The sequence below is a fragment of the Monodelphis domestica genome, chromosome 7 (genome assembly GCF_027887165.1).
Source record: "Monodelphis domestica isolate mMonDom1 chromosome 7, mMonDom1.pri, whole genome shotgun sequence".
NCBI classification, from domain to species: Eukaryota; Metazoa; Chordata; class Mammalia; order Didelphimorphia; family Didelphidae; genus Monodelphis; species Monodelphis domestica.
In genome coordinates this window covers 88087112-88108190 of record NC_077233.1, presented here as the reverse complement: position 1 = coordinate 88108190, position 21079 = coordinate 88087112, and the positions used below count along the sequence as shown (strand labels likewise).

The window sequence follows — 21079 nt, the reverse complement described above, 5'->3', positions numbered from 1 at the left end:
TTTCAATTCTTTGCCATTACAAAAAGAGCTGTTAAAAATATTTTTGTAGAGGTAGGTCATTTTCTCTTATTTCTGATTTCTTTGAGATACAGATCTAGTAGTGGTTTTGCTGGGTTAAAGAGTAGGCATAGTTTTATGTCCATTTGGACATAGTTCCATGTACTCCAAAATGGTTGTCAGTTCACAGTTCCACCAACCATATATTAGTTTCCCAATTTGTATTCTTATAAATTTGATTCAGTTCTCTGGCTCACCTTCCCTCCACTTTCTTAGCAGAGAACTTTGCCTCATATTACAGAAAAAAATTGTGGCCATTTGTGTAAACATCTTCTCCTCCCCTTTTCTTCATCTCCTATCATTTTAGTGCCCTTCTGCCATTCTCTCTTCAACCCATCTCATGATGAAATGATCTTATGCCAAGGCTAACAAACTCCTCTACTTATATAGCAAAGTAGAGTCAAGCTATTTGTTTAAGTGATCCCATTCTATCTGGTCTTCTTTAACCAATGGTCTCTTTTGCCATCCCTTCTTTATCACTTGTTTTTTAAACTCTTCCCATTATTTGACTCCTTTTCTTCCTGGAAATATGCATATGTGTCTCTTCATCCTGAAAAAACACTCAATTGAACCTTCTCCCCTTGCTAATCATCCTGTACATCTTTGGACCTTTTTAGCTAAACTCAAAAAGACTTACAATAGGTGCTTCCACTTTCTCTTCTTCCACTCTTTGCATCTTCTTACAGTTTAGCTTATTATTCCAATGAAACTGCTCTCTTCAAAGTTACTAATAACTCCTTAGGTGGAGAATCCATGGCCTTTTTCACTCATTCTTTTTGACTTCTCTGTATCCTTTGACACTGTTTATTACTCTCTCTTCCTTGATACTCCCTTCTTTTTGGGGAATAGAGGAATATGTGGAGGGTTTTGTTTTTCATTTTTTCTTTATAACCTCCTCCTCCCCTCTTAGAACCTTCCATTGTAACAAAGTATAGTTAAGCAAACTAGTCAACACATTGGGTACGTCTGAAAATGCATACTTCATTTTTAGTAGTTGATAGAATGATAGTCTGTCAGTCCTGAAGTCATGATTTTATCAATAGGTGTTTTTTTTCACAGCCACACTTTTTATTTATTTTTTATTTTTTCACACTTTTTATTTTTATTATTTTTTTCTCAGAGTTTCAGCCTCGGGAAATTCTTCTCTTTTTTTGTTAATAGTTTAAATTTAAATTTAAAAATTTATTCCATGGTTATATGATTCTTGTCTCCCTCCCCTCTTGCCTCCCCCCTCCTGGAGTTGACAAGCAATTTCACTGGGCTATTTATATATATATATATATGTGTATATATATATATATATATATTCACTCAAATCCTATTTCATTATTATTCATTTTTGTAATAGAATAATCTTTTGAAATCAAAACCTCAAATCATATATCCATACAAACAAGTGATAAAATCATATGTTTTTCTTCTGCATTTCTGCTCCCACAGTTCTTTCTCTTGATAAGGATAGTTCTTTCTCATAAGTCCCTCAGATTTATTCTGCATCATTGCATTGCTTTTAGTAGCAAAATCAATTACATTTGATTGTCCCACAATATTTCAGTTACTGTGTATAATGTTCTCCTGGTTCTGCATATTTCACTCCACATCAGTTCATGTAGGTCTTAGAAATTAGAAATTAAGCAGTTTATCATTCCTTATAGCACAATATATTCCATCACTGTCATATACCACAATTTGTCCAGCCATCTCCAGTTGAGGGACATCCCTCATTTTCCAATTTTTTGCCACCATGAAAAGCTCAGCTATAAATATTTTTTGCAAATAGAACCTTCCCCATTAAAAAAAAAATCTCTTTGGGATACAAACAGTAGTGGTAATGTTGGATCAAAGGACATGCATGGCATTCTTTTAAAGCCCTTTGGGCATAATTCCAAATTACCTTCAGAATGATTTGATCAATTCACAACTCCACCAGCAATGCATCAGTGTCCCAATTTTCTCAATAGGTTTTGATGTAATTCACACTAGGATACTTATAGTTTGAGATATTTGGATATGACATTGATTGTTTTCAGAGGCCAAACTGAGTAACATTCTGCCACCTTCTGAAGGGCCTTTTTTTGGTCCAAGCTCATACTAGAAATCCCAACTCAGTGAATGGTTCAGAAAATATAATTCTAGTATAGTACTTCTCAACCAGATATTGAATAAAATAATACACTTGTCTTTAGTATCTGAAAATGATACTTTCTATAAGACATGCTTTTTGAACCTAATATTTTTAGAAGAATTAATAGTATTACACTAATTTACTCATATGCTTTTATCCAGTCCTCCTTTGAGGTTAGGCAACTTGAGAGAATATCTTCCCTATAATAATCATGTTGGAAGTCAGTAAATTGATAATTATTAAATTGAATTAAGAAACATAGAATGGGTTGGATAATTATAATGATAACAAATATAGTGATTTAAAGTTTGTAAAGTGCTTTACATATTTTACCTCATTAAATCTACACAACCACACTTTGAGATAGGTATTCTTACCCATGAAGAAACAGAGGCAGAAAGAGGTTAAGTGATTTGCCCAGAGCTACACGGCTGGTGTTTGAAGCAAAATTTGAACTTGAGTCCTCCTTTCTTATCTACTATGACACCTACCTGCCCTCCAAAATGAAAAGATTGCTATGTGCCAAGTACATAGATAAACTTTTGGAATTTAAATAAAAATGTCAGATGGTACTTGCTGACTAAGAATTCATATTCTAGTTGGGAGAATCAACACATACAGGAAGGTTCAGCTTTAGGGCAGTTAGAAAGGCCCAGTGGCTTTTATTGATAGGGTCCATGGTATGGCCTTGGTGATCTTCCATATTACTGGAAAGACTAATTGGAAATCTTTTTCTCATTGAAGTGCTTTGATTAGAGGGGTTCCGACCAAATGAAAGGGGAGATCATAGTGTAGGGATCTGAATCAGTAGGGGTTGTCCTGAGGCTCTTGGGGAATGGTGTTAAACAGATCATATGGCCATCATCATATTTTAGCAGATTTTGGTATTTCAGGAAATTAGGCTATTATTATTGGAGATAAGAACCCTGTCCTTTATACAACATATTTAATGCAAATGGGATGAGTATGGGTAAAAAAAAGCAGGGGAGAGTAATATTGTATATATTAACATTTTTCTACATAAGAAAAGAAAAGGAAAACCTGACTAGAGATTTGAGGTTGATTTTGCTTCACAGTTACAGCCGTGAAGACCCTCTCTTCATCAGATTTGAGAAGCAGTGAAAACATGTTAAATTTTAGTAGAAGCAGATATACTGTATACTTAATAGTACACTATAGTGTACAGTAATGGTTTTACTATGAACATATATATATATATATATATAAATGTTGATAAATTATGAATAATGAATATAAATGGGGAGGGTGAAATTTGAGGAAGCATTTGGAAGTTTTGTTATTTTAGTCTGAAGGAATTCTCAACATACTATATAGGAAATATACTCTTGATGAGTTAGATCTATATCGTGGAATTTGACTTATTTGCCTCAATAAAACTAGTAGTTTTGTGAAGAGTGTAGCCTTAAAATCTGAAGTTCTTAGTCACATTGCTGAACTGATTCTTAGTTCTTGATTGGATTTCTTTGACTTTTTCTCATTCTTATCAATCAATTAACAAGTATTTAGCACTTGCTAAGTGCTAGTCATATATATATGTATACGTATATATACATATATATGTATATATACTAAGAATGAAACAATCTACTCTGTCAAGGAACTTATATCTTAATGGGTGATGCAACAAATATAAAAATATTTACAGCATAATTATTTAATCAAACACAAGGCATTTATAAGCTTTTGCTATGTGCTAGACACTTTGTTCAATGCTGAGAATAGAAATAAAAAGCAAAAACAGATCCTACCATCAAGAAGCTTACATTCTAATGAAGGAAATAACACATAAATCAAAATATGCAAGATGAACAGAGAATCAATGAATGGTATCCTTAAAATGAATGGTACTAGCATCATGAGGGGACCAGGAAAGGCTCTCTAGAGGAAGTGACTTGTAAGTTTAGTAGTAAGCAGAGGTAGGGATTAGGAGACTATATTAGGACTATACAAAAGTGAAAGTTGGTAGATGTGTAAGTATAAATCTTTTTTTGTTTGTTTTTAAACCCTCACCTTCTGTCTTTGAATCAATACTGTGTATTGGTTCTAAGGCAGAAGAGTGGTAAGGGCTAGACAAGGGGGGTTAAGTGACTTGCCCAGGGTCACAGAGCTGGGAAGTGACTAAGGCCAAATTTGAACCTAGGACCTCCTGTCTCTAGACCTGGGTCTCACTCCACTGAGCTATCCAGCTGCCCCCTTAAGTATAAATCTTATGAAAACTCAGAGCTGTTTTAGAAGACAGAAAAAAATTCTGAACTCACCTGCCTGCAATAATCCTTTTGTTTCCCAAGCCTAAATTATATATATATATATACATATATATATATATATATATATATATATAATGTGTGTGTGTGTGTGTGTGTGTGTACATTTAAAGAAACAAAGGTTTGACTTCTAACTACATGGTTCATCATAGTTTCCTCTTCAGTAGGAATGTTTGGTGTTGAGTGTAATAGTTGTCCTGGCAGAAGGCTTATCACTCATTTCACTCAGATGGTGAATTCTCTGGTATTGCTTAAACTGTGCATTCACACAGAGAATGCCTTCCTGTGTTCTTTACATTCACAAAGTCTTCCCAGTATAAATACTTTGATACCAAGCAAGCATGCCTTTCTGTTAGGAGGCCCTCATACTTTTGTTGCATTCATAGTTTTTTGAATATGAATTCTGTGATGTCAGATAAGCTGTGCACATATATGGAAAGGCTTTCAAATATATACAAAGTTGTTAATTACAAGGTAGTTTGGGAGGGGAGGGCATTAAGCAATTGTAAGGATTATGTCTTAATGGAAGAGATGTACACTATGAGGTAGAATCAAGAAGAGAGTGAATTCCAAGCATATAAGATAGCAGGAGCAAAAAGCATGGAGATGAGAGATAGAGATATTTGAGGAACAGAGAGAAAGCCAGTTTGGCTAGTGAAAGACAGGGAGTAATGTTCACTGAGGCTAGAAAGATAGGTTAAGGTCGGGTTATGGAGTACTTTAAAAAGATAAACAGTTGGGGGCAGCTGGGTAGCTCAGTGGATTGAGAGCCAAGCATAGAGATGGGAGGTCCTAGGTTCAAATCTGACCTCAGACACTTCCCAGCTATGTGACCCTGGGCAAATCACTTAACCCCCATTGCCTAGCCCTTATCACTCTTCTGCCTTGGAACCAATACACAGTATTGATTCCAAGATGGAAGGTAAAGGTTAAAAAAAAAAAAGCTAAACAGGAATTTTTTTTTTTATCCCAAATTCAGTAGGAAGGCACAGGAATTGATTAAGTGGTGGAGTCACATTGTCACATCTTAACTTACCTTAACATGGGTTTAACACTTAAACATGTATTTAAGGTAAATTACTTTGGTGCAGGGTTTAAGATGGTGACTTTTAATATTAAATCATAATAAAATAACTTAATATAATGTTGTTTTGTAATATTTACACTTAAGTTAATTTCAACACAAAATGTTATAGCAACTATTAGATCATTCTTAGTCTTAAGTCTTTAGATCAGTCTTAAGTCATTCTCATTCTTTTTTCCTTTTATGATTGTAGTTACTGTATATTCTGTCCTTAATACTGAAGAGGGAAATATGATGAACCATGTAGTTAGAAGTTGAACCTATCCTTAAACACTTAATCCTTGTTTTCTTCTTTTTTTTTGTCCACCAATGCTTACCTTTTAAATTTTTCTCTTCATTCATATATTTGTACTTTAAAGTTTCTCCACAACTCTATTTGTTTTGTCAGGAATACTTAGAAATTCTCTATTTCATTACAAATCCACCTTTTCCCCTGTAGTATTATTATATTCAGTTTTGCTGGATAAGTTATTTTTGATTGCAAGTCATATCCTTTGCCTTCTGGAATGTCATTCCAAGTTCAACACTCCTTTATAGTAATGGTGGCTGTGAAATTTTGTTTGATATTGATAGCTCCTTGGTATGTGAATTTAATTCTTTCTGGCTTCTTGCACTATTTTGCTTTGACAGAAGCTCTGCTATTTGTTTTGATATTGCTAGGATTTTTCATTTGGGGACTTCTTTAGGGAGTGATTTAGGGAGATTATTTCTCTGTTGCCTCTGGTTCTAAGAGATCTGTGAAGTTTCATTCTATAATTTCTTGAAATATAATGTCTCAGCCAGCATTGGTGAACCCTTTCGAGATCTCATGTCCAAGCAGCGTGTTCATGTTCCCTGTGAGCTCCCTGTGTTACCCCAAAGAGTGGAGGGAGGAAGTGCTTGCATTGGTCTGCTGGGAAGAGGGATGGGGCATGCAAAAAATGTCCCCAGGTGCGGTGGAGAAGGGGCACTGTGCCATGCCTTTGCCAACATGCATCTAGGATGTTTATTGTGATTTTCCAATGATACTTAACATTTTTTCCCCCTGATCTGTTTTCCTGGTCAGTTATTTTTGCTATGCTTACATTTCCCTTCCTTCCTTCCTTCCTTCCTTCCTTCCTTCCTTCCTTCCTTCCTTCCTTCCTTCCTTCCTTCCTTCCTTCCTTCCTTCCTTCCTTCCTTCCTTCCTTCCTTCCTTCCTTCCTTCCTTCCTTCCTTCCTTCCTTCCTTCCTTCCTTCCTTCCTTCCTTCCTTCCTTCCTTCCTTCCTTCCTTCCTTCCTTCCTTCCTTCCTTCCTTCCTTCCTTCCTTCCTTCCTTCCTTCCTTCCTTCCTTCCTTATTTTTGACTTTTAAAAAATATTTCTTGATGTATTTGGAGCCATTGACCTCTCTTTGGTCCATTTGAATTTTCAGGGAGCATATTGTTTAGGCAAGGTTTTGTACTTCTGTCAAGCTATTGCTTTCCTTTCCAGTTGTTTCTTCCAGAATTCTCATTTCTTTTCATTTTTTTTCCCTTGAGGTTTATCATTTCACTTGAAAAACATTGTTTAACTCTTTTTTAAAACTCTTGCTTCATTTCTTCCAGAAATTCTAGTTAAGTTTGTGCCCAAGTTGTTTTTTTTTTCCTGTGAGGCAATGCTTGTAGGTGTTTTGGAGTCATTTTAATGTTTGTGTGTTGAGTTTCCTTGTCACTGTTATATCTTATTATAGGAGGATTTTGTTTGCTTATTGTCCCATCCTGCTTCCTGACTTTGAACTTGATGTTAGGGCTGAGTTCTGCAGCATTTCTGATGGAAAGGTCTGAGTTGGTTCTGTTGCTGCTTTATAGGGGTATTGAGTGTTGTTATTTCAGGATCTAAGGAACAGACTGGGTTCTTGTTAATTTTTAGTGCTTCTATAGCAGTCTGATCCATTGCTGGGCACTATACAACTTCACATACCCTCTCTCCCCCAATGTCCTTTCCTGTGCTCTGCAAATTTCTGATTAGAGTTTAGTTCTGAGCAGCAATAGACAGCTGCTGGACTTACTTCATCAGGTAAAACTTCAAACTTCTTTTGGTTCAAAGAAGCAGAATTTCAGACTCATTTGGGCTGGGATTCTGGCCCTGGTTATTCGTCTGTGGGCTAGGCTAGACTTTGGAAATAAGGCCATGCTTTGCACCTAGCATTTGAACTACATCTATTTATTTATATTTGTTATCTTTAAGTTTATTATATTTCTTTTTTTTTAACCCTTACCTACCTTCCTTAGAATCAATGCTGTGTATTGGTTCCAAGGTAGAAGAGTGTGGTAAAGGTTAGGCAGCGGAGGTTAAACAGCTTGCCCAGGGTCATACAGTTAGGAAGTATCTGTGTCTAAGTTTGAACCTAGAGCCTTCTGCCTCTAGGCCTGTATATCAGCTGAGCCTCCTAGCTGTCCCCTATTACAGTTCTTTTTTATGTCTATAGCTGCTGTGATCATGACTGTGACCTTTAGTGGCCAAAGTCCACTGTAAGGAGCATAGTTGCCTATATCCTATTGTCTTCCTTTTCCTACCACGTCCTTTTTTTTAGGACTTTGCAGGGAGAGAAACTGGAGATTTTAGGAATTCTCCCTTCTACACTTGATGTTTGGCTGATCATTGTGATTTATTTCTTGCTATTCATTTGTTGGGGGAAAACTACAAACTGAATTAATTTTCTTGAGTCCTCCTGATCTGTATTAACTTTTTGTTTGGGCACAGGCATGGGAATAGTAGAAAGTGAGTAACACATGAAGACTTTCTGGCAACATGAAGTGGAAAACAAAGAAATGCTTAAAGACACTAAGACTTTTCCTTTCCCATTTGCTGATGAGCTTCTTGCTATTTTTCCTATCACAAAATATGCCCCCTCCCTCTCCAATTCCCCCCCTTCCTCTGAGAGCAATAATCCAGACATTACTATCTATCATTACTTCTGGAAAGAAGAGGTCATATAACTTCTCAGACCAAAACAACTTTCCCTGGCCACCATTCTTCTTAAGTATCCTCTTCTCAATATAGAATATAAAACTCTCTGAGGTCTACAAAAGTTGTTTAGTTTTTTTGCATTTGTAGCTCCAATGCTTGACACATAGTAAAACATTTAATAAATACTTAATTCATTTATTGAACTAGAATTTCTTTAGGTATGTGGCACAAGAAAACCCTTTGATATTGCATTAAATGAAAGGAAGCATAGCGTAGTGCAGAGATAAAAAAAAAATTAATTTAGAATATTTTTCTGTGCGTACATGATTTATGTTCTTTCCCTCCCCTCTTCCCCCTCCCAGAGCTGACAAGCAATTCCACTGAATTATACATGTATTATTGTTCAAAACCTCTTTTCACATTATTAATATTTTCAGTAGATTGATTATTGAAAGCCAAAATCCCCAATCATGTACCCATTGAACCATGTGATCAATCATGTTTTTCTTCTGCATTTCTACTCCCATAGTCCTTTCTCTGGATGTGAATAGAGTTCTTTCTCCTAGGTCTCTTGGGATTGTCCAGGATCATTGTATTGATACTAGTAAAGAAGTCCATTACATTTGATCTTGCCATAATATTTCACTTTCTGTGTACAATGTTCTCCTTTTCTAGTGCAGAGGTTCTTCACTTTTTCTATAACCCATTTGTTGACTTAGGGAAGTTTATGGATGGCCTCTCACATTAATGTACTTTTAAGAAAATTCATAATTGAAGGAAATGCTAATTTTTTGTTAGCAGTAAGTGAAAATAAAGTGTAATTTTTTTCTCATCAAAATTCACAGAACCCCCTGAAATTTATCCATGGGTCTCTTAGGCATTAGTAGACTCACATTAATAATACCTGGCATAGTAGATAACTAGATTTAAGCCAGAAAGACTTAGGTCCAAGTCCTACCTCTGATGTATATCAGCTATCTAAAAACCCTGAGCAAGTCACTTAACCATATAGTGCTCTAGACTACTCAGTCAACCATCAACAAACATTAAATATCCCCAAAATGTTAACTGGGTAAATTCCAGGATGATTTGCTGATGCTTGAGCAGAATTTCAGAGCAATCATTTATTAAACTTTTATGAGTGTTAGGCAATGTACTAAGAGCTAAAGGATAGATACAAAGAAAGAAAGGCACAGTCCTTGACCTCTGTTTTGTTTTTCAGTCATTTTCAGTTGTGTCTGTCTCTTTATGACCTTTGATGGTTTCTTGGCTAAGATATTGGAGTGGCTTTCTACTTCTTTTTTCAGCTCATTTTCCAGATGAGGAAACTGAGACAAACAGGGTTAGGTGACTTAACGAAGGTCATACAAACTGATAAGTAAATGAGGTCAGATTTGAACTAAGGTCTTATTGACTCCAGGACTGACACTGACCACTGTATCACCTAACTTCCCCTCCTTGACCTCTAGGAACTCACATTTTAATGGAGGAGACAGTATGGGAATAACTAGCTTCATAAGATATATACAGAATAGATGGAAGACAATCTGAAAGAAGACATTAGCATTTAGGATGAGTTGCATTGGGAAAGGCCTCCTGAAGAAGATGGAATTTGAGTTGAGTCTTAAAAGAAGAGAAGAAAATCAAGAGATAGAGATGAGAAGATGGAGTAATCCAGGTGTGGTGAACAACCAGAACAAAGGGTCAAGGTCTGTAGATAATCTGTAGAGTATCTTGTTTGAGATAATGCATATAGGCTATTATTACTATATCATAGATTGTGTAGAAGGGAATAAAGTATAAAAAGACTAGAAAGTAAAAAGGGACCAATACATGATGAGTTTTACATGTCAAATGAAGTTTATTTTTTAATATTTGATTTTTTTGGAAAATTTTATTTAATTCGTCAATTTAGAACATTATTCCTTGGTTACAAGAATCATATTCTTTCCCTCCCTACTCCCACCCCTTCCTGTAGCCGATGGGCAGTTTCCCTGGGTTTTACATATGCCCTTGATCAAAACCTATTTTCATGTTGTTGATGTTTGCACTAGGGTGATTGTTTAGAGTCTACATCCCCAATCATATCCCCATTGACCCATGTGATCAAGCAGTTGTTTTTCTTCTGTGTTTCTACTCCCACAGTTTTTCCTCTGAATGTAGATAGTGTTCTTTCTCATTTAAAGAGTTGTTCAGGATCACTGCATTGCTACTAATGGAGAAAGAAGTCCATTACATTCAATTGTACCACAGTGTATCAGCCTCTGTATGTAATGTTCTCCTGGTTTTGCTTCTCTCATTCTGTATCAATTCCTGGAGGTCATTCCAGTTCACATGGAATTCCTCCAGTCAAATGAAGAGTTTATATTTGGTTCTGGAGGTAATAAAGAACCACTGGAACTCTTGGAAGAAGGGGGTAGGGTTATGATTAGACCTATATTTTAGAAACATCACTTTGGCAGCTGAAGGGAAGGTAGATTGAAATGGGGGAAGAGGCAGGAACATTGACTAGAAGGTTATTGCAATAATCTAGGTGGCTATGTGGGTGAAGAGAAGGGAACCATGAGAGAATTGGCAAGATTTGGTATTGGACTGGATATCCTGTTGAGTAAGAGTTACATAGAGGATGTGATCCTGAGTGACTGGGAAGGATGGTGGGGGCAGAGATTGTAGGGAAAAATAAATTTTGTTTAGGACATGTTAAGTTTTTGAGATGTCCCTCTAATATCTAGTTTGAGAAGTCATGAGAATAGAACTAGACTTTGATGCTTATGAGATGTGTGACCCTGGGCAAGTCACTTACTATCTTTTAACCTCAGTTTCCTCATCTGTAAAACATTATGATTATATTAGCATTTACCTCACAGGGTTGTGAATAACAAGTGAGTAGCATGTAAAATGCTTTACAAATCTTTAAGCATTTATATTGTGTGTATTTCTATTATTATTCACCAGACTGCCAAAAGAATCCATGACATAAAAAAAGTTTAGATCTGGTATAGAGAGAAGACAAGGCCAGCCTTGGGTCCTCCATGATGGTTATGTAATGCTTACAGATAGGCTAAGGGCTAAGTCAATATGGTAAAAATGACTACTTCAAAAATTAAATCATATAGGTGTGTGTATGAATATATATACATATGCATATACATATGTGTATATAAAATGCAGTTAGGGATAGAGACCAGACCTGTGATTTTGGTGGTAAATAGAACTCCTGGGTGAAGAAACTCTTTCCAGTGCAGCTTATTATACCAGTTTTGAATATAAACATTTATAAAATGTTTCCATAAAATCTTATGGAAAAGGGTACTACTGTTACATCATAAAACATGTAGAAGCAATGGAGGTAGGAAAAGGCTAAAGAAAGCTTGGCAAGAGACTCAATTAGTCAACCTAAGGGTAATTAGGGGTGAAATTGGAAGGACAGTAAACTAATAAAAAAAAATTGAAAACATCCATAACGATTTTGATACTCTTTTCACCACAGAGACTGTGGAGCAATCACATTTGTATTCTAGTAACAGAGTCTTGCTTTCACTGTATGAGAAAGTGGAAATGATACTGAAGAAAACAAGAATAAGAAAAACAACTGGACCAGTCCAAGTAGACACAGAGTAGGTCCATGCTGGAGGTCACATGATTTGAATGTTTTGAGGGGTTGATACTCAAGGCAATTGAAAGAGAAGATACCAAAGGTATGGGGAAAAAATCTTAGACTTTGTTATTTAAAAAAGATAATTGAAAGAATGTCAATAACCATTTAATTTAGTTAAATTCAGTAATTTATTAAGTGCCTACTATGTATAAAGCTCTTTGGTAGGTGTTAGGGATACAAAGATAAAAATTAAGCAGTGACCTCAGGGACCTTAAATTTAAATTTTGATACATGGGGGAAAATATGTACACTGATAAATACAAATTATATTTAATATGATAGTAATTTTCAGAGGCTAAATTACTAGTAATTGGGAGGTTAGGAAAGACTGTGTAAGAGGGGGCACTTGAGCTGTGCTTTGAATAACACTGGAGGCTCTAGGCGGCAGAGGTGAGGAGGGAGCACATTCTAGACAAGGAGACCATTTATGCAGTGCCACAGAGGGTAGGAGATGAAATGTTGTGTTGGGAACAGCTGGCCAACCAGATTGACTGAAATGGAGAATGTGTGAAGGGGAGCAATTTGAGATGAATCTGAAAAGGAAGGTGGAAGCTTTAAATGCCATGGTGAAAATTTTGTATTTTAGTCTAGAGATAGTAGAGAAACATAGAGGACTTTAGATATGAAAAGGTCTCAACTGTGTTCTAGGAATATGTTTGGCAGCTTTGTCCTTAGGAAGGATTGAAATTGAGAAGCCACTGGAGGCAGGGAGACTACTTGTTATTTATTTCAGTAATTCAGAGATACGGATCAGGATCATGAAGACCTTGACTAATTTACTGCGAGGAATAAGAGAAGGAATGTGTGAGATACATTTTGAAGGAAACTCTGATAAGGCTTGCTGACTGATCTTGTAAAAGGAAAAGTAAAAACTAGGAATGACTACAGGGTTTCAAGCTTGACAGCTAGGAGAATAAAGGGATTATTTCCAGAGTCATAGAAAGGTGAAGGAAAATCTTTTTTCAGTGTTGGCCTGTATGAAGGGGGGGAGGTATAGTGAGCCTTATATATGATAGAGACGTACGTGTAGGAAAAGAACAATGAGAAGAAATTGTGTATTTATGAGAGAGCAATATAAAGCTAGAGACTTTAGGAGAAAGTTGCCAAGTTTGCCTTGAGGAAGCTAAGACCTGATGCCTTAAAACAGAACCTGAACAGTTTCCTAATTTTGTGGACATAGAAAATTTCTTAAAATTGGTGAAGTTTTTGGAACCATGATAGCATCATCTCCATAAAACAAGACCTTTCTTTTTAACTGCCAACATAATCAATTCTTTAGTTCAATCTAAGTTTTTAAAAAAATTTCCTAAACTATACACATGATATTGTACAAGATAGAAATTATATAATAAATGGTCCTTGCTTTCCACGAGCTTCCCTAAGTAGGAAGAGATAAGAGATAATCAGAAATATATACTGTTAAAGAACATGGGTGATTAGTGCATATGGAACTAAAGTTCTATATGCCCAAAGGGCTTTAAAAGACTGCCTGCTCTTTGATCCAGTCATACCATTGCTGGGTTTATACCCCAAAGGAAAAAAAAACTTACACAAAAATATTTATAGCCACACACTTTATGATGGCAGAAAATTGAGGGGGATGCTCTTCAATTAGGGAATGGCTGAACAAATTGTGGTATCTATTTGTAATGGAATACTATTGTGCTCAAAGGAACAACGAACTGAAGGAATTCCATGTGAACTGGACCTCCAGGAAGTGATGCAAAGTGAAAAGAGCAGAACCAGGAGAACATTGTATACAGAGGCGGATGTATAGTGGCACAATCGAATGTAATGAACTTCTCTACTAGCAAGAATCCAGGACAATTCTGAGGGATTCTTTCAATTCTTTCAATCCTCATATCATAGGAGTTTATCAAGTCTTGTCTGGCCTACACAGCATCTCTTTAATACATCCCCATCTCTCTACTCACATAACCTCTAACTTAGATTTAGCCTTTCTTGCCTCTCACTTGCACTCCTTTTAATTCACCTTCCTGCTTCTTGTTTCATCCCCTTCTGTTTCCTATTTGTGGCTTAAAAAATTTCAGTGGCCTACTACTGAATATAGGACAAAATTTCATTTGGCCTGGCATTTAGATTATTCTTGTAACCTTTCATTCCTACATGCATCCTCTCTTTTAGCCAAACTAGTCTGTTTGTTGTTCTGTCTAGGCCGTATATAACCTTACCTCTTCTAGTTTGCTCAAGTCCAAGGTGTTCTTGTCTAGAACCTACATTGTATTCTTTGCTTGTCCAAGCTCTTCTCTTCTTTCAAGATAGGCTGAAGTCCCAGTTCCTTCATGAAGCCTTCTCTGCCTCAGCCAAACTCTGATCCTCCCTCATCTGTTGCTGCTTCCTCTGAACTCTAACACTTAGTCTTTGTACAACTGCAGCCTGTAAAGTGCTGTTCCAACCAGTATTTGATATCACATAACCAAACTCCACCATAAGAATACCTGTGTCCTGAGCTTTGCTTTGACAAATTTAGGTTAATCATCTGACAACTGTTCTACTTCAATTTCTTTCAGACTCCCCCATTTCCCACTCATGGCTTTCACTTGCTCTGTCCCAAATTGGAAACTTTAAATTATCTCTGCCACAATCCCATGGAACCATTTCTACTCCCTTCCATATGCAAACTGTGTTGTTTCATCTTGGGCAGCTGGCAGCATAGTAAAATGCTGAGTCTAGAATTAGGAAGACAAGTTCAATCTTGCCCCTGTGGTGGGACCCTGGGCAAGTTGCTTAACTAACTTGTTTATCCTGGTTTCCTTAACTGTAAAATGGGATAATAACAACACCTACCTTCCAAGGTTGTTTTGAGGATCAAATGAGGTATTTTTAAAAGTGCTTAAAGACACAGTGCCTGGCACATAGTAGGTAAGGCTTAGTCCTTTCCTCTTGTTCTCTGACTGTCAGGCAAACTATATCTTTTTCTCCTCCTCCTCCCCCTCCCCCTCGTCCCCCTTTTCCCCCCCCTCCTCCGACTGGGAATCAGGAGACTAGAATTTGAATCCTGATTCCCTCTGACAAGTTATGTGACTGTAATTTCTTTGAAGTCATCCATAAATTAGGGCTTCAAATGTTACATATTCCAGGTTGTTGAGAGTATCAAATAAGGAAATATATGGGAAAGATTGTGTTAAATACTATAATAAAGTTCAGATGTTATTTAATATTGATAGTATTAGTGTTACAACCACCCTTGTGCTGTTTATCATTTTTATATATAACTTAAATGCTTAGCCAGATTGTCTGAGTCCCTTTGGGGCGTGAACTCTCTACATTTCTTTGATTGTCATATCATTTTGAGTTCCTAGGGTCTGGAAGAGTGCCTTACCTGTAGTAAATATTCAAGAAATATTTGTTGACAATGACCCTCCTCTTGAATGAGATTGGAGGGAAAACTGCTGAATAGTTTGCCCTTGAACCTGCTCACTATGCTGTCTACCCCCTTGGACATCTCTCTTAGTACCTGCTCCCTGTCCCATTTTCTTAACTTTGGACTCTATTCTTGGAACAATGGCTTTTGATAGGTGAATTTTCACCTCATGTTGCTGGGACCCGGGCTTTCTGTGTCCTACTTCCTGGCCATCTATCTCCACATCATGCATCCTGGGGTACAAGTCTCCTTTCCCATTTTCCAGTTTCTTTTTATTGCAATGTAAGCTCCTTTGGGGCATGGTCTCTCTTGCTTGTATTTGTTATTGTTATATACTGTACTGTGTCTGGCACATAATAATCACTTAATAAGTGCGCTCTCTCTCTCTCTCTCTCTCTCTCTCTCTCTCTCTTTCTCACACACACACACACACAAACACATTCTCTTTTTCTCTCTCTCACACACACACTCTCACTCACTGCTTAACTTGAATTATGTATCTAGGTTTTACTGCAAGTAAGAGCAATCACTCTTTGAAAAATGTATTCTGAAAGGAAAGTTGAATCTGGATAGATGGTCATGCTTACTGATGACTTGACATTTTAGCTGTCTTTTTAATGAACAACTTGAATAGTAGAAAATTGTCTTTAAAATCCTAGGGTTTCTGACAGTATCTATCTTATGCTGTTGGCAACGTTACTTTTCTAAAAGGACAAAGGATTCTTTGGCAATGTTTGAAATACTGGTAGATTTTGCTAGAAGCACCATAGATCAGGCTAGCAATACCTGGTTTGGGTAAGACAGAGTTCACAAACTAAATAACACTGTTAGCATCAATTAATCCTCTAGAAACATTGGGGCTTGATGACATCTGTCAGAAGACAGAAGACATGTCTTGTTTTTGAACAATTGATTATGTTTCAGATTTCTCTGAAATAGTTGTTTAATTTGGATGTTTGCAAGGAGTTTTGATTGTTTTTCTATGATAACCATGTGCCTTTGGCAGCATCTTAAAGAGCAGCCAGTTACTCTTTAAGGGCATCTTGGCAGCTTTTCCTGTCTAGGAGTATTGTCTCATTTTACTGTGACTATAATCAGAGGTTACAAAAAAGTGTCAAGTACATTCTTTATAAATAATGAAACTAACCTAACTACTGGAACAAAAATTTTGAAACTAAGTTGTTGAAAGTAGTAAGAACGAGGCACTATGTTTCAGGGGGTTACACAGATTTCCTTATTTTTCCAAATATAGTAATTCCTAGGACCCTAGTTTCTCATTTGAGAGTGCTTTAGAACTCATTGCTTTTGTTTGAGAAGCACTGGAAAAATAGGGGTAATATGGTCTCAGTGAGGCAAGATAGAGCATGTTTTTTAAAACCTTACCTGTCGTCTTAGAATCATACCGAAAAACAAATGTACCTCTAAAAGGAGATACTTTTAGAGGTAGAATAGGGAATAGGGAATAGAATAGGGAAGAACCTAGATTTATTGGTGATGAATAGGGAATAGAATAGGGAAGAACCTAGATTGATTGGTGATGAAAAACCCACGTAGGGACCTTACCAGGGCCAGTGAAGTGCAAACCTCTTGAGACTATATGAAAACACAAGTTTATTTTGCTTATTAAAGTTAGAGATAGGTAAGATCCAAAGGGTCCCTGTCTCTACAAAGCTCAATCTCCACCCACTTCCTACCTTCCTCTCGCAAGGAAGCCCTTCTGATCTTCTTAAGCCCTTCTTATCAGCTCCCTGATCTTTCTAAACCCCAAAACCATCTGACTATTCTAGGAATTCTAGATTTTTAATCAACTAACCTTAATTGTCTCTAAAGGGTCTAGTGAGAATGGACTTACAAAATGGATTGAGTCTTTTCCTAAGCCTGGAGTTGGCTTTTTAGGTAAAAAACCCAAAGTCCCAGATGTTAAACCCTTTGGTTTACCTTAGCCAAATTGTCCACAGCACTGCAGGGAAACTGCCTATGTATCTTCCAAGCCCAAACCCTCAAAGTTTCCTCATGAAACTAGTCAGGTTACAGGAGTTATTGGATCATCCATTCTTCCTGCTAGCTCAGAGACAGGACAGTTGTATAATGGCAGTTAACTCTGCAATGCCTTCTCCTTCTAGAATCTTTTCCCAGGTTCATGGCTAAATTCTCCTCTTTCCTTTTTAGAGACAACTTTTGCATTTTCCCTTATCCCTCTATCCTATATTAAAAGATTCTATGGCAAGATAGAGCAAGTTTTTAAAAAACTTACCAGTTATCTTAGAATCAGTACTATGGATTGCTTCCAAAGCAGAAGAACAATAAAGTGTAGGCAGTTGAGATTAAATGACTTACCCAGAGTCACACAGGTAGGGAGTGTCAGAGACTGGACTTGAACCCAGGATCTCCCATCTCTAGGCTTAGTTCTTAATCCACAGAGCCTTCTAGCTGCTCCCCAATAGAGCATTTTTTGGAGACTCTATTATGTACCAAGTACCATACTAAGCCCTGGGAATAGTAGTACAAGCAAAAAGATAGTTATGCATAGTGTGGAGATGACCAGGAATGGACTTAGAATGGGTCCTAGAAGCATCATCTATCAGAGACAGGTGTTCTGGAGTAGAATTCAAGGTTGAGTTCTATTGTCAAACGAATTTGTAGCAGATTTAATTCCTGTGCTCAAACTATAGTTCCAGCAGCCTGCATCTGAATGAGAGAGAGTCGAAGCCTAGATGGGTAGCACCTACTCTCCCTTCAACTCCCCTGAGAGAGACTTTTGTCAATTGCTGTACTGATATATTGAGGTTCCCTGAGGGAAAGGGGGTGGTGGAGAGTTGATGATAGGTTTCCTCTACCAAATAAACTCAAGGACAACCTCAGTTTCTCTGGCACAGAGAGGATTTGGAGACAAGCTTCTGAGACTGAGGCTTTGCCTCAGTGAGGGATGGTCTTGGTGCCTCTCTGTTGAAGTTGATTCAGATATCTCCTCAAATAGAAACCAAAAGCTGGACAAATCTGACTATGGTTTGTAAAGTTTAATAATGATACTGTATATCAAATTGGGAGATGGAAAATGGGGATTGGTTACCCCAATGTTTCCTAATCGGTTTTTCACCTGGGCAGCCTAATTTTGCAGACTGAGGTTTCTCTGTCCTATACCCCAACTAAATAACCCCACAATTTAATATGTATTATATCTCTTTCTATCTGGCCTAGAGAATCTATAAATAGATAGGTGCAAGAGGGATGGAAGGGCAAGGGAGCTGGGCTTTCTCTTCCATGAGTCCACAGCCCCCCTTGGGGATTTGAGGGATCTTTCCCTCAGTTGAGAGGTAGTCGAAGATATAGGCATGTATCTATGGAAGAACTCTTGTGGCTCTCAGTGAAATCCTCCAACTAGGAAACACATCCTGCCAGGTCAAGGACTCAGCTGAAACGCCAAGAATTCCATCTAGATCTTTCTCAGGTCAGTATCCTTTCCCAGCATGCCTCACTCTCCAACTGACTCTTTCTGTCACTCACTCACCCCTGATGCCAAGATTCCAAAATCCTCTCTTGTACTGATCATTACAGTTTAATGCAATTTATGTAGTGGAATTAAATATTTTTTTGTTTTTGTTTTTATTGTTGTATCTATTGTTTTTTTTAAACATTATTTTATTTGGTCATTTCCAAACATTATTCATTGGAAACAAAAATAATTTTCTTCTCCTCCTCCACCTCTCCCACCCTCTCCCCCTCTCACCACCTCTCCCATAGCTGGCGCATGATTCTAGTGGAATTAAATATTAATGAGTATTACCAGATTTCCAGCAGTAGGAAGGGAAGAAAATGGGTTGCAGATCTCCAAATCAGGGGTAAAACTTTAATATTAATGATAGTAATAATATTATCTTCTTTGTAAAACTGGAAAGCAGGAGGGCTGAGTAAGTTCTCTAATTTTTGACTTAAAATACTTCACTGTAGTTTATGAATTACTCACAGATCATGTTTATGAGTTTCCTCTCGGACATAAGTTTTTAATATCTCAGGATGAGGATACCAGTGACTCTCTGAACATAGTCCAGTTACATGTTTATGTATTTTGTATTTAAAACATTTACAATTTTTATTACTAAAAGTCTGTAAACACATAAAAACTTATGCATTGCTGAGGAGCCAAAGGGATGTGCCAGAAAGTTCTAGGAAGTATAAAAGGTCTAATTATTATCCATTTGATAATTATTGAAAAGCCCCATTATGTTTATACTGTCTTGGTTGATTAGCATGAAGCCTTTGATTCAGTTCAGCACTTAATGAGTTATTTATATTATATATAATATAAATATCTATCTATCTATCTATCTATCTATCTATCTATCTATCTATCTATCTATCTATCTATCTATCATCTATCTATCTATGCCCAAAGTATAGTGAGAACACTAGGGTATTTAATGTTTACATTGTTGAAAAAAATTGATATACTGTACATCTTAATCAAGAAACAATATTTACTTAAATCATCACAAATTGAGCATCAAGACATTTTTAATGGGGAGAGAGAAAGAGAGATACAAATTGACATCATTCTCTCATTCTCGCTGACATATCTCTAACCTAAGAATTGAGGTTAACATTTATAGAAAATTTGAATAGGGAAAAGATAATATATTAAAATAAAGTTAAATTTCTTTTAAAATTCCAAAATATTTTTTTTCTAATTACATATTCAGTTTTTGAATATATTTTTTAAAGTTTTGAGTTCTAAATTTTCTCCCTCCCAGGGGCAGCTGGGTGGCTCAGTGGATTGAGAGCCAGGCCTAGAGACAGGAAGTCCTAAGTTCAAATCTGGCCTCAGATACTTCCCAGCTTTGTGACCCTGGGCAAGTCATTTGACCCCCATTGCCTAGCCCATACCACTCTTCTGCCAATACACAATATTGACTCTCAGATGGAAGGTAAGGTTTTTCATAAAAATAAGTAAACAAATAAATAAATAAATTTTCTCCCTCCCCTCCTTGAGACGGCAAGCACTTTGATGTAGATTATACATGTGCAGTCATACAAAACATATTTCCATATTAGTTATGCAGTGAAAGAAAACATCCTCTTTTCAAAAAAACCCTCAAGAAAAATAAAGTAAAAAATAGAAGGCTCAATACACATTCAGCCTCCATCTGTTCTTCCTCTGGAGGTGGATAGCATTTTTTTTTATAAGTCCCTCAGAATTGTCATAGATCATTGTATTGTTGAGAATAGTTAAGTTATTCACAGTAGATCATCATGAAGTTCATGTAGGTCTTTTCAGTTTTGTTTTGTTTTTTAATTCTTACCTTCTGTTTTAGAATTGATACTTTGTATTCCAAAGCAGAAGAATGGCAAGGGCTAGGCAATGGGGGTAAGTTACTTGCCCAGGGTCACTCAGCTAGAAAGTATATGAGGTCAGATTTGAACCCAGGACCTCCCATCTCTGGGCTTGACTCAATCCACTGAGCCACTCAGCTTCCCATCTTTTCAGTTTTTTCTGAAACCATCCTGTTCATCATTTTATATCGCACAATAGTATTCCATCACAATCATATAGCCAATTTGTCCCTAATTGATGGATATCT

At 36.7% G+C, this 21079-nt stretch overlaps 1 protein-coding gene across 8 annotated transcripts in view; it reads left to right on the top strand.

Annotated features, from left to right (window-relative positions):
- Positions 1–21079, top strand: part of RAD54L2 (RAD54 like 2) — a 202898-nt gene that overhangs the window by 27198 nt on the left and 154621 nt on the right. The window contains exon 2 of one of the 8 annotated variants that reach the window (XM_056804998.1): positions 9930–10169. The exons of the other annotated variants lie outside the window; for them this stretch is intronic. The gene's annotated coding sequence lies outside the window, so the exon portion shown is untranslated. The remainder of the gene's footprint in view (positions 1–9929; positions 10170–21079) is intronic. 8 annotated transcript variants of the gene reach the window in all.